A 9,860-nucleotide genomic window follows, 5' to 3' on the forward strand; every position below is an offset into this window, starting at 1 on the left:
GAAGGGGTGAGAATAAAGAGAGACACATTTCACGCTAATTTGTTCAGTGCGTGAACTTTTACAATGAGAATATATTCCTGCATTACTTGTATAATATACAAAGCAACCAAAATGATCTTCATTTAAAAAGAGACAACTGTTCATTAAATCTGAGAAGCTGAAAAGTTTCACCATGATAAGTGATGCCATGTCTTAGGGTGCTTGCATTTTTTGCATGGTAGAAAACTTCCTCCTCTCTCTTCCCAAGATCACCAGCCTCCTGAGGCTCATGGCCACGTAGGAAACAGAATCAAGAAAAAGGGTGTTTAGGGGCGCCTAGGTAGCTCAGTGGTTGAGCATCTGCCTTCGGCTCAGGTCGTGACCCCAGGGTCCTGAGGTTGAGTCCCACATCAGGCTTCCCCGGGGAAGCCTGCTTCTCCCTCTGCCTATGTCTCTGTCTCTCCCTCTCTCTGTCTCTCATGATTTTTTTTAAAAAAAGGTGTTTAAAAAGAAGGCAAAGAAGAAATGGGGTGTTTCCAATGGGCTCCAGAAGGATAGCTGGTGGGCTACAGTCCCCAAAGTTTAGCCAAGCAGTGTGTCCGGCAGAAAACCAGAGAGGCTCCTTTCACCTCCTCCTATCAATTGACAAGCAAACAAGAGAAAATGTGGCTGGTATGAATCCGCTGCAGAGGTGGGGAGTTCTTTAGTGCCATAGTGACAATGCCCTGCTTCCCTAGATCTGGCACATTTCAGAAGAGCTGACGTGTTGATGCCTGCTAAAACATGATGTGGAGGAAGAATGAATGTGGGCAAGCTCAGCTAGCCACTCAGAGGGAAATGATCTCATTTCCCCTGCTGGGCAACCCCCAGTTGATGGTAAATGGAATAAGACAGGGTAGCATTTAAATTCCATCATTATGGCTTTTTTCTTGAAAGCCACAAATTTACAGATGATGGCTTCTATTGTCTCTTGAGCTCTTTATCATAGCTGTAGCCAGAAAAGGAGAAAAATTCAGAAACACTGTTGGCCAGAATTTAATTCTCCTGCTTCTCTTTGCGGGGATAGCTCCACTGTTGTTGGTGGTGTTTTGTTTTGTTTTCAAATGTACAGGGGCAGCCTTTGGCACTTGTTACAGTCTTATGTTCTGGCTGGTTGGAAGTCGTGAATATTGGAGCCTTTAATCCATAATCTCTCCCAGTACAATTTGTCTATGAGATTCCTTTCCTGTCCTGCCAGAGGGTAGTGGAGTTATAATTCATGATCCTGTGATCTTCAACATGGCTTCTGGCACAGTGAGTAAGTTCTTTGTTCTTTTAGGACAGAACTGTCACTCATCACTAAACAGCCTTTCATTTTTTTCCTGAACACTGACTCATAGAATCATAGATTCTCAGGGATGGAAGGAAGCCGAGAGGTCGTCTAATCCAACCCCTTATTAGTTGACTCCAGGCACTGCCTAGGCATGGTGAATTACTTCATGCCCCAAATAAGTAAGAGTTTGTGAAATAACAAGGGTGATTGGTGAGGGTCAGAGATGGAACACCTCCAAATGGCTTCTAAAGAGATGCATGCTAAGAGGTATGATGTAGGAAAAATGCATACTTAATAATATCTTTGTTTCTGTGAGAATTAATCAGGTACTAACCCAAATTCAAAATGGAGAGCCTCCTAAATATATAATAGTGATAATGAGGGGAGGCGGATGATAATTAGAGTGATTAAAATCAGTCAAGATTTTTCTAAACACTTGCTACGTGTCTGGCACGAAGCTAAGTTAGTCGTGTGAATTATGCAATCACAAATCACTCCTATGAGCCTGATACTATCCTCCATTTCATAGATGAGGACACTGGGGCTTTAGGAAGGTTGGAGTAGTTTACCCAAGGTCCGATACTATCAAGTGACAGATCAAATCCTGGAACCCCTCTAATCCATCCTCAAAAGAAGACAACAACTATAGAAAACAGTTACCTATCAGTCTCTGGCTGCCTGGCTAGTGAGGGGCTACTATGTTTCGTAGTCTTTTCCCTAGACCCCTTGAGATCCTTCTCAGTTTATAAACCCTCATTTGAGCTGAAGCAGAAATAGTTCTCACTTCTATCCCTTCACACAAAGGATGTTTTGGTTTCAGCCAAGAGCAAGAGAAATGCTTCCATGAGCTTTGGTTATCCTACTAGTGCATTTGGAGCAGGTGATAGATTTAAAGAGATAATAAGAGCCTGTGGTCCTGGACAGCTGGTTTGAGAGGAATTAAAACCCTACTCTCCTCCAAAGAATAAGACTCTTTCGTACAAAACCTCTGCCCAGCTAGTCAGAATCCATCAATTCATCAAATAGAGCAAAGGTTTTGTCTTAAAATGTGTCAAGGATAAGTTTTTCCATTAAACTCATCTTCCTTTGAATATTGCATTTTAAAAAGCTAAGTTGCCGTGCTGCCGGGAAAAGGGAGTAAGAATGCCACAGAAAGGACATCTGGGTGGCTCAGGGGTTGAGCGCCTGCCTTCGGCCCAGGGCGTGATCCCGGGGTTCCGGGATCGAGTCCCGCATTGGGCTCCCTGCATGGGGCCTGCTTCTTCTCCCTCTGCCTGTGTCTCTGCCTCTATCTCTCTGTGTCTCTCATGAATAAATAAATAAAATCTTTTTTTTAAAAAAAGAGAATGCCACAGAAAAGACCAGAATCATAGGTGACAAAGAACCCAAGCCTTTATCTCCCATCTATACTCCTAAATGCTCTTCCATGCTTTACTTTATCTGATTGTTGCAAATAGCCCTATGAAGTAAGCGAGACATATTTTAATTTCCTCATTTGGTGAGAAAGAAGGAACAGAATTTAAGAGGATCAAAGTGGTCAAATGACAAAAGAAGATGGGACTAGGAGCTGGGAATCTTTTTATCTTGTTCTGTCCACATGGAATAGTTCTACATTGATGGCCACCATGTCTATAATTTCTTAATCATTATGAAATATCCCTAACAATTTTATTATTCTCCTTTGGTCTCAGAGATCTTGTATTAACAATGTCCTTATTCTTTGATCTTCATAGGAAATTAATATATGTCAAAATATATGTATATTTTATGTCTATGCTGAGATTTCCTGAATCTAATATTTGAAAATCCAATATGTGGTCATTGTCCTCACTGAAGGTTAGCACAGCAATAATTTCTAGTGAGTTTGTAAACAGAGAGGGAAAGCGAGAGGGAGACAGACATTGAGAGAACGAGAAGGAAGGAGAGAAAATGGCATCCATGGATTACAGCCAAGCTGCAGCTCAGCAAGGCTACAGTGCATGCCCCACCCAACCCACTCAAGGATATGCACGAATCAGCCAAGCATATGGGCAGCAAAGTTACGGAACGTATGGACAGCCCACTGATGTCAGCTAGCCCCAGGCTCAGACCACTGCGACCTATGGGCAGAGCGCCTATGCAGCTTTTTTTTTTTTTTTTTTTTAAATTCATGGGAGACACAGAGAAAGAGGCAGAGACATAGGCAGTGGAAGAAGCAGGTTCCCTGCAGGGAGCCTGACGTGGGGCTTCATCCCAGGACCCTGGGATCATGCCTTGAGCCAAAGGCAGATGCTTAACCACTGAGCCACCCAGGTGCCCTGCCTATGCAACTTCTTATGGACAGCCTCCTGCTGGTTATACTACTCCAACTGCCCCCCAGGCATATGGTCAGCCTGTCCAGGGGTATGGCGCTGGTGCTTATGATACCGCCACTGCTACGGTCACTACCACCCAGGCCTCCTATGCAGCTCAGTTTGCATAGGGCCCTCAGCCTGCTTACCCAGCCTATGGGCAGCAGCTGGCAGCCACCGTACCTGCAGGGCTACAGGATGGTAACAAACCCACTGAGACTAGTCAACCTCAATCTAGCACAGGGGGTCACAACCAGCTCAGCCCAGGATATAGACAGAGTAACTATAGTTATCCCCAGGTACCTGGGGGCTACCCCATGCAGCCAGTCTCTTATCCTAGGCACCACCATCTTATCCTCCTACCAGCTACTCCTCTCCACAGCCGACTAGTTATGATCAAAGCAGTCACTCTCAGCAGAACACCTACGGGCAGCCGAGCAGCCATGGTCAACAAAGCAGCTATGAGCAGTAGCCGCTCACTAGTTATCCCCCCAAACTGAATCCTACAGCCAGGCTCCAAGTCAATATAGCCAACAGAGCAGCAGCTATGGGCAAGAGTTCATTCTGACAGGACCACCCTAGTAGCCTGGCTGTTTATGGGCATGAGTCTGGAGGATTTTCTTTTTTTTTAAATATTTTATTTATTTATTCATGAGAGACAGAGAGAGAGAGAGAGAGAGGCAGAGACACAGGCAGAGGGAGAAGCAGGCTCCATGCAGGGAGCCTGACATGGGACTCGATCCCGGGTCTCCAGAATCAGGCCCTGGGCTGAAGGTGGCACTAAACCACTGAGCCACCCGGGCTGCCCTGGAGGATTTTCCAGACCAGGAGAGAACCAGAGCATGAGTGGTCCTGTTGACCGGCGAAGGAGAAGAGGAGGATTTGATGGTGGAGGCATGAGCAGAGGTGGGCAGAGAGGAGGATACAGTGGAATGGGCAGCGCTGGAGAGCCAGGTGGCTTCAATAAGCCTGGAGGACCCGTGGATGAAGGACCAGATCTTGATCTCGGCCCATCTGTAGGTCCAGATGAAGACTCTGACAACAGTGCAATTATGGGCAAGGCGTAAATGACAACGTGACTCCAGATGATCTGGCACATTTCTTTAAGCAGTGTGGAGTTGTCAAGATGAGCAAGAGAACTTGGACAAGGAAACAGGAAAGCCCAGAGGTGATGCTACAGCATCCTATGAAGACCCACCAACTGCCAAGCCTGCCATGGAGTGGTTTGATGGGAAAGATTTTCAAGGGAGCAAACTTAAGGTTTCTCTTGCTTGGAAGAAGCCTCCGATGAACAGCATGCAGGGTGGTATGCTCCGCATGAGGGCAGAGGGATGCCACTGTCACTCCACGGAGGTCCAGGGGGCTCAGGAGGTCCTGGGGGCCCCATGGGTCACATGGGAGGCCGACGAGGAGACAGAGGTGGCTTTCTCCCAAGAGGGCTCTGGGGTTCCCCAGGGAACCTATCCAGAGGAGGAGACATCCAGCACTAAGCTGGGGACTGGCAATGCCTCAATCCGGGGTGCGGAAACTAGAACTTCACCTGGAGAACAGAATGCAACCAGTGTAAGGCCCTGAAGCCTGAAGGCTTCCTTCTACCACCCTTTCTGCCCCAGGGCGGTTACCATAGCAGTGGTGGCCTTGGCGGCATGTGGGGAGGAAGAGGTGGCCTCATGGACCACGGTGGTCCCAGTGGGATGTTCAGAGGTGGCTGTGGTGGAGGAAGACAAGGAGGCCCTGGTGGGTCCTGTGGACCTTTGATGAAACAGATGGGAGGAAGAAGAGGTAGACATGGAGGGCCAGGAGAAATGGAGAAAGGCGAGCACCATCAGGGACTCAGAGACCTGCCCGCTCTACTAGACTCAGAGACCCCGCAGAGCTGCATTGGCTACCAGATTTATTTTTTAAACCAGAAAATGCTTCAAATGCATAATTCCATATTTATAATGTTGGCCACAATGTTATGATTATTCCTTGTCTTAGTATTTTTCACCATTTGTGAAGAAACATTAAAACAAGTTAAATGGTAGTGTGCCAAGTTTTTCTCCTTTTTTAAAAGATGGTTATTTAAGACTAAACAATGGGAACCCCTTGTGAGCATGCTCAGTATCATTATGAAGAACCAAGATGGTCTCTAACTATAACAATGTTCATGGTTAAATAAAATTCCAAATGTTTATTAAAAAAATGAATCTGTAGGGATGCCTGAGTGGCTCAGTGGTTGAGTGTCTGCCTTCAGCCCAGGGCATGATCCCAGGTTTCCAGGGTCGGGTCCCGTATGGGGTTCCCTGCAGGGAGCCTGCTTCTCCCTCTGCCTACATCTGCCTCTCTCTCTGTATGTGTTTCTCATGAATAAATAAATAAATCTTAAAAAATGAATTTGTAAATGAGATTGTACATTTGGAAAGAAGGGAAAAGAACTAATTGAACACTGACCACACACTGGTTGTTTTACATTCATTATCTCATTTAATGTTCTCAATACCAAAACAGGAAAATGTCACTCTTGTCCTACTTTACATTTAGGAAATTGACTCTGGGAGATGTTAAATAACAGGACCTAGAGACCAAAGGTATCAAATGATTAAGCTAATAAGGGGAGGAACTGAAATGATCACCGTACATCTCTGATCTGTGTGCCGGTTAGACAACACAGCGTGTGAGTATGAAAAAGGGGTAAAGAATCATTTGAACACTGGGTCTATATGCAACTGATGAAGCACCAAATGCTACTTCTGAAACTAAAAATACAGTATGTGTTACCTAAATTGGTTTCAAATAAAAAATTTTTAAAAAGAATCCCTTTGCAGCAATAATTTGAGTTGGCATGTGTATGCCCAAAATCACATATCAAAAACTCAAGGCCCACGAGAAATATTACTCTCTTATTCTTAAGGTTGCTGACCAGTTGTGGGGAGGGGAGGCACATTTTTTGATATGCTAGGAAGTCCCTAGTGAGGACAGAAGCCATTAAATTAATCAGTAACTTGTTAAGAACAGAAGTGTCAACTGGGACACAGTTTATCAGTTTGTTGGCTGTAGTGATATTAGCCATTTCGTGAACTTGAGCCCTGACGTTTATGATCTTTTGCCTTGTACTTGATTTGGAAATTTTATAGATGAAAAAATTAAAATAATGATGCGATGAATTGCTGTGTAATGACACAGGAGCTATGTTGTCAAAATATCCAAGAGATAACAGCATATACAGACGGACAGGTATCAACTGGGATCCTAACTCTGCAGCTTCCTGGCTGTGTGATCCTGGTCAAGATACTCGATTCTCTGAGCCTTTGTCTGTCTTTAGAGGCAATTAGGGGTGCCTGGTTGGCTCAATCAGAGGAACATGCGACCATTGATCTCAGGGTCATGAGTTTGATCCCCACATTGGGTGTAGAGACTACCAAAAACAAAAAAATCATGAGCTTTAAAAGAAACATAAAATGAGGACATTGGGTAGAGAGATTATCCTCCTCAATAAAAAGCTTTAAAAAATAGATAAATAAAATGAGGCCATCATACCTACCCCACAGGGTTGCTGTGGGTCTCTACCAAGTTTAAATATGCAAAACACCAACTCCTGTATTTGGCACATAGCAAGAACTCAATATTTTATCAGTGTCCTTTGTCTTTCCCTTGAGAATCATTATTTAAAATGAATCTCCATACAGCTAGGACCTTTTCAGATTTGAAAAAACAAACCTGTTTACGTATATTGAGTAGTAGTAGTAGTTTCATATTATTTCACCATTTCTGCTTTGTTAGGCAGCTGTAGTTCTGCCAGATGCTGTGCTGCTTTGTAGTCTACACAAAAATTGACTCACACAAAATGGATTCGTTTGTGGCTGACTTAATAAGATTTGCACAAAATTATTGCTGCATTTTAAATTTGTTTTTTATTTTTTTCTTTTCATTCTGTTTGGCAGAACTACCCAAATAGCACTTAGAGGACCAGAAATACATGGGAAAGTAAGTTCTCCAAGCAGACACTCAGAATTGCTTGGCAGACTTTACAACAACTGGCAAAGGAACCTTCACACACTCTGATAATACTGCAGAGTTAAAGAAGCAACTGTATGTGCCTCCATGCAGCTGTCTAGTTTCCTAACGCATGTTCCTAAAATAAAAAAAATTTCAAAAAATGAACCACACACATACTAATTGTCTTTTTCCTTCCAACAATCCAACTACTCAGCCTTCCTTCTTGAAGCCCATTTTCGTAAACACTATGTTGACCAAGAAGTGTCTGGAGATGTGAGGATGGAGAAAGCTTGTATTGTTTATTGAATATCAGAGGACGTTTCCTTCAAGCGACCTCAGGCATGTGTGAGTGCTATCATAAGAGCCACATTTTAAAGGGGTGAAGTCATCGCAGACGCTGCCTTAGAAGAGCGTACTGGTGCCAAAGACTATCCTCAACAGCATTTCCAGATTTGCTTTTTTAAAAATCCAGAGATTTTTTTCTTAAACACATAAATCAAGCGTGAACACGGCAAAGGTTCAGCAGTTCACTTCCATGCATTGCTACCCTTCATCTTGGAACTCAATTTCTTAGCCAGGTTGCCGTTGGGGGCTAAATGAAGGGAAAACAGAGCTGGGACGTGTGGGGGAGGAGACAGACAGGGCCAAGACTCCAATAAAGGGACAAGCTACACAAAGGTATAATAATCAGTGATCCTAAGCAAGAGAAAGCAGAGGAGAAAGAAAGTTACTTAAAATCAGAGGAAGTAGAAGGCAAGAAAAGTTACTTAAAGTTGGTATATTGGGGAGCCAGGGTAGCTTAGTCAGTTGGGCATCTGCCTTCGGCTCAGATCCTGGTCCCAGAGTCCTGGGATGGAGCCCTACATTGGGTCCCCCCCTCAGGGGGGATCTGCCTTTTCCCTCTGCCTCTGCCTGCCACTCCCCCTGCTTGTGCTCTCTCTCTTTGTCAAATAAATTTAAAAAATTGGTATACACCAAAGAAAAAATATACATATAACTTCCATTTTACTGATGAATGTCCTGTAGTCTAAAATTAGAATTCTATAAAGTCAAACAAAGAGCCACAGTTAATTTCTTGGGAGGCTCCAACTTTCAACTTGTATTAGCTCTAACAAAGAAAAAATTTTCTGTGCAAATTCAGAAAGCAGCACACACACACAAAAAGAATGTAAAAGCTCCTCCTAGGTGAGCATTGTAGCCTTGCACAAAGGGGAAATGAAAATCTTTTCATGCAAATGCCTTTCCCTCCAAATTCTATTAATCCTGACCTTTTAGGTTTTGTAAGGCATCAAATGTAGATTAAATAAAAATCAAATCAGTGGGCATTGGATTTTAGAGAAAGGAAAGGCCAGTCAGGAATGCTTGTTATTGGCAAGAATTGTTCATGTGACTATGGTGCTTAGTAATTGTTCAGCCAAGAAAGTGGGCCTAAGCTTTGTCTCCTACCACGAGGCCGTGTGCCCACTTTTGTTCTCTAGGGACAAAAAAATCTCTACATATTAAATAGAAGAGAAATATTTACCTTGGACTTTAGTGGGGGTCTGGCCAATAAAGACCTGTCCCTTCCTGGAAATATGAGCGATTCCCAGTGTGGAAAATACATAAACATACCCATAGGCATCACCGCCCCCTCACTCTTCTTTTGTCTCCAAACCTAAGAGACCGACCACATGCCCTCTTCCTTTCACAGGCCCCTGTTTGACACCTTGGCATTTCAGGTTTATCCTGGCAAAGCCCATATTTAATATTCCAGACAAAAATCAGAGAAAATTAGAGCTGGAAGTTTTAATATGGTGTATATATATATTTCAGCCAGTCGGCTATTGGCCTGAACCACTTATATCCTTCCGTCCCACAAAGGCTCATCCTTTAGATGATAGGCATCATTGTCACAATTAAAACTTTAATTGGCAAAATCAAAGTTCCTCCCTCTTTTCAGAAAAAGAAAAGTCTATTCTGTGAAGTTAGGTTGGATTCTACACAGTATTTGCGCCTTAGCTATAATCCAGCCAATTCCTTTTAGTGATCAGTCATGGAAATATATCATTCCAAGTCCTATTAGGCATTTAGAGGTGAATTGAAAATACTTATTTCCTAAGTGGTTTCACCTGTATTTCTTACGATTCTCTTTCTCTCCCATACACATATACCTGAGATAGAGATTGGGACGATAGGAGGGAAAAAAAAGGTGTCGGAGAGGTAGAAGGTGGCAACTGGGAGTTCTCTTGAGTTTTACTGCACATCAAGGGTGCCTAGTTGGC

At 43.6% G+C, this 9,860-nt stretch overlaps 1 pseudogene; it reads left to right on the forward strand.

The window, feature by feature from the left end:
* The first annotated feature begins 3,220 nt into the window (after positions 1–3,220).
* LOC100686319 lies at positions 3,221–5,585 on the forward strand (annotated as a pseudogene).
* The last annotated feature ends 4,275 nt before the right edge of the window (positions 5,586–9,860 follow it).

The sequence above is a fragment of the Canis lupus genome, chromosome X (assembly GCF_011100685.1).
Source record: "Canis lupus familiaris isolate Mischka breed German Shepherd chromosome X, alternate assembly UU_Cfam_GSD_1.0, whole genome shotgun sequence".
NCBI lineage: Eukaryota > Metazoa > Chordata > Mammalia > Carnivora > Canidae > Canis > Canis lupus.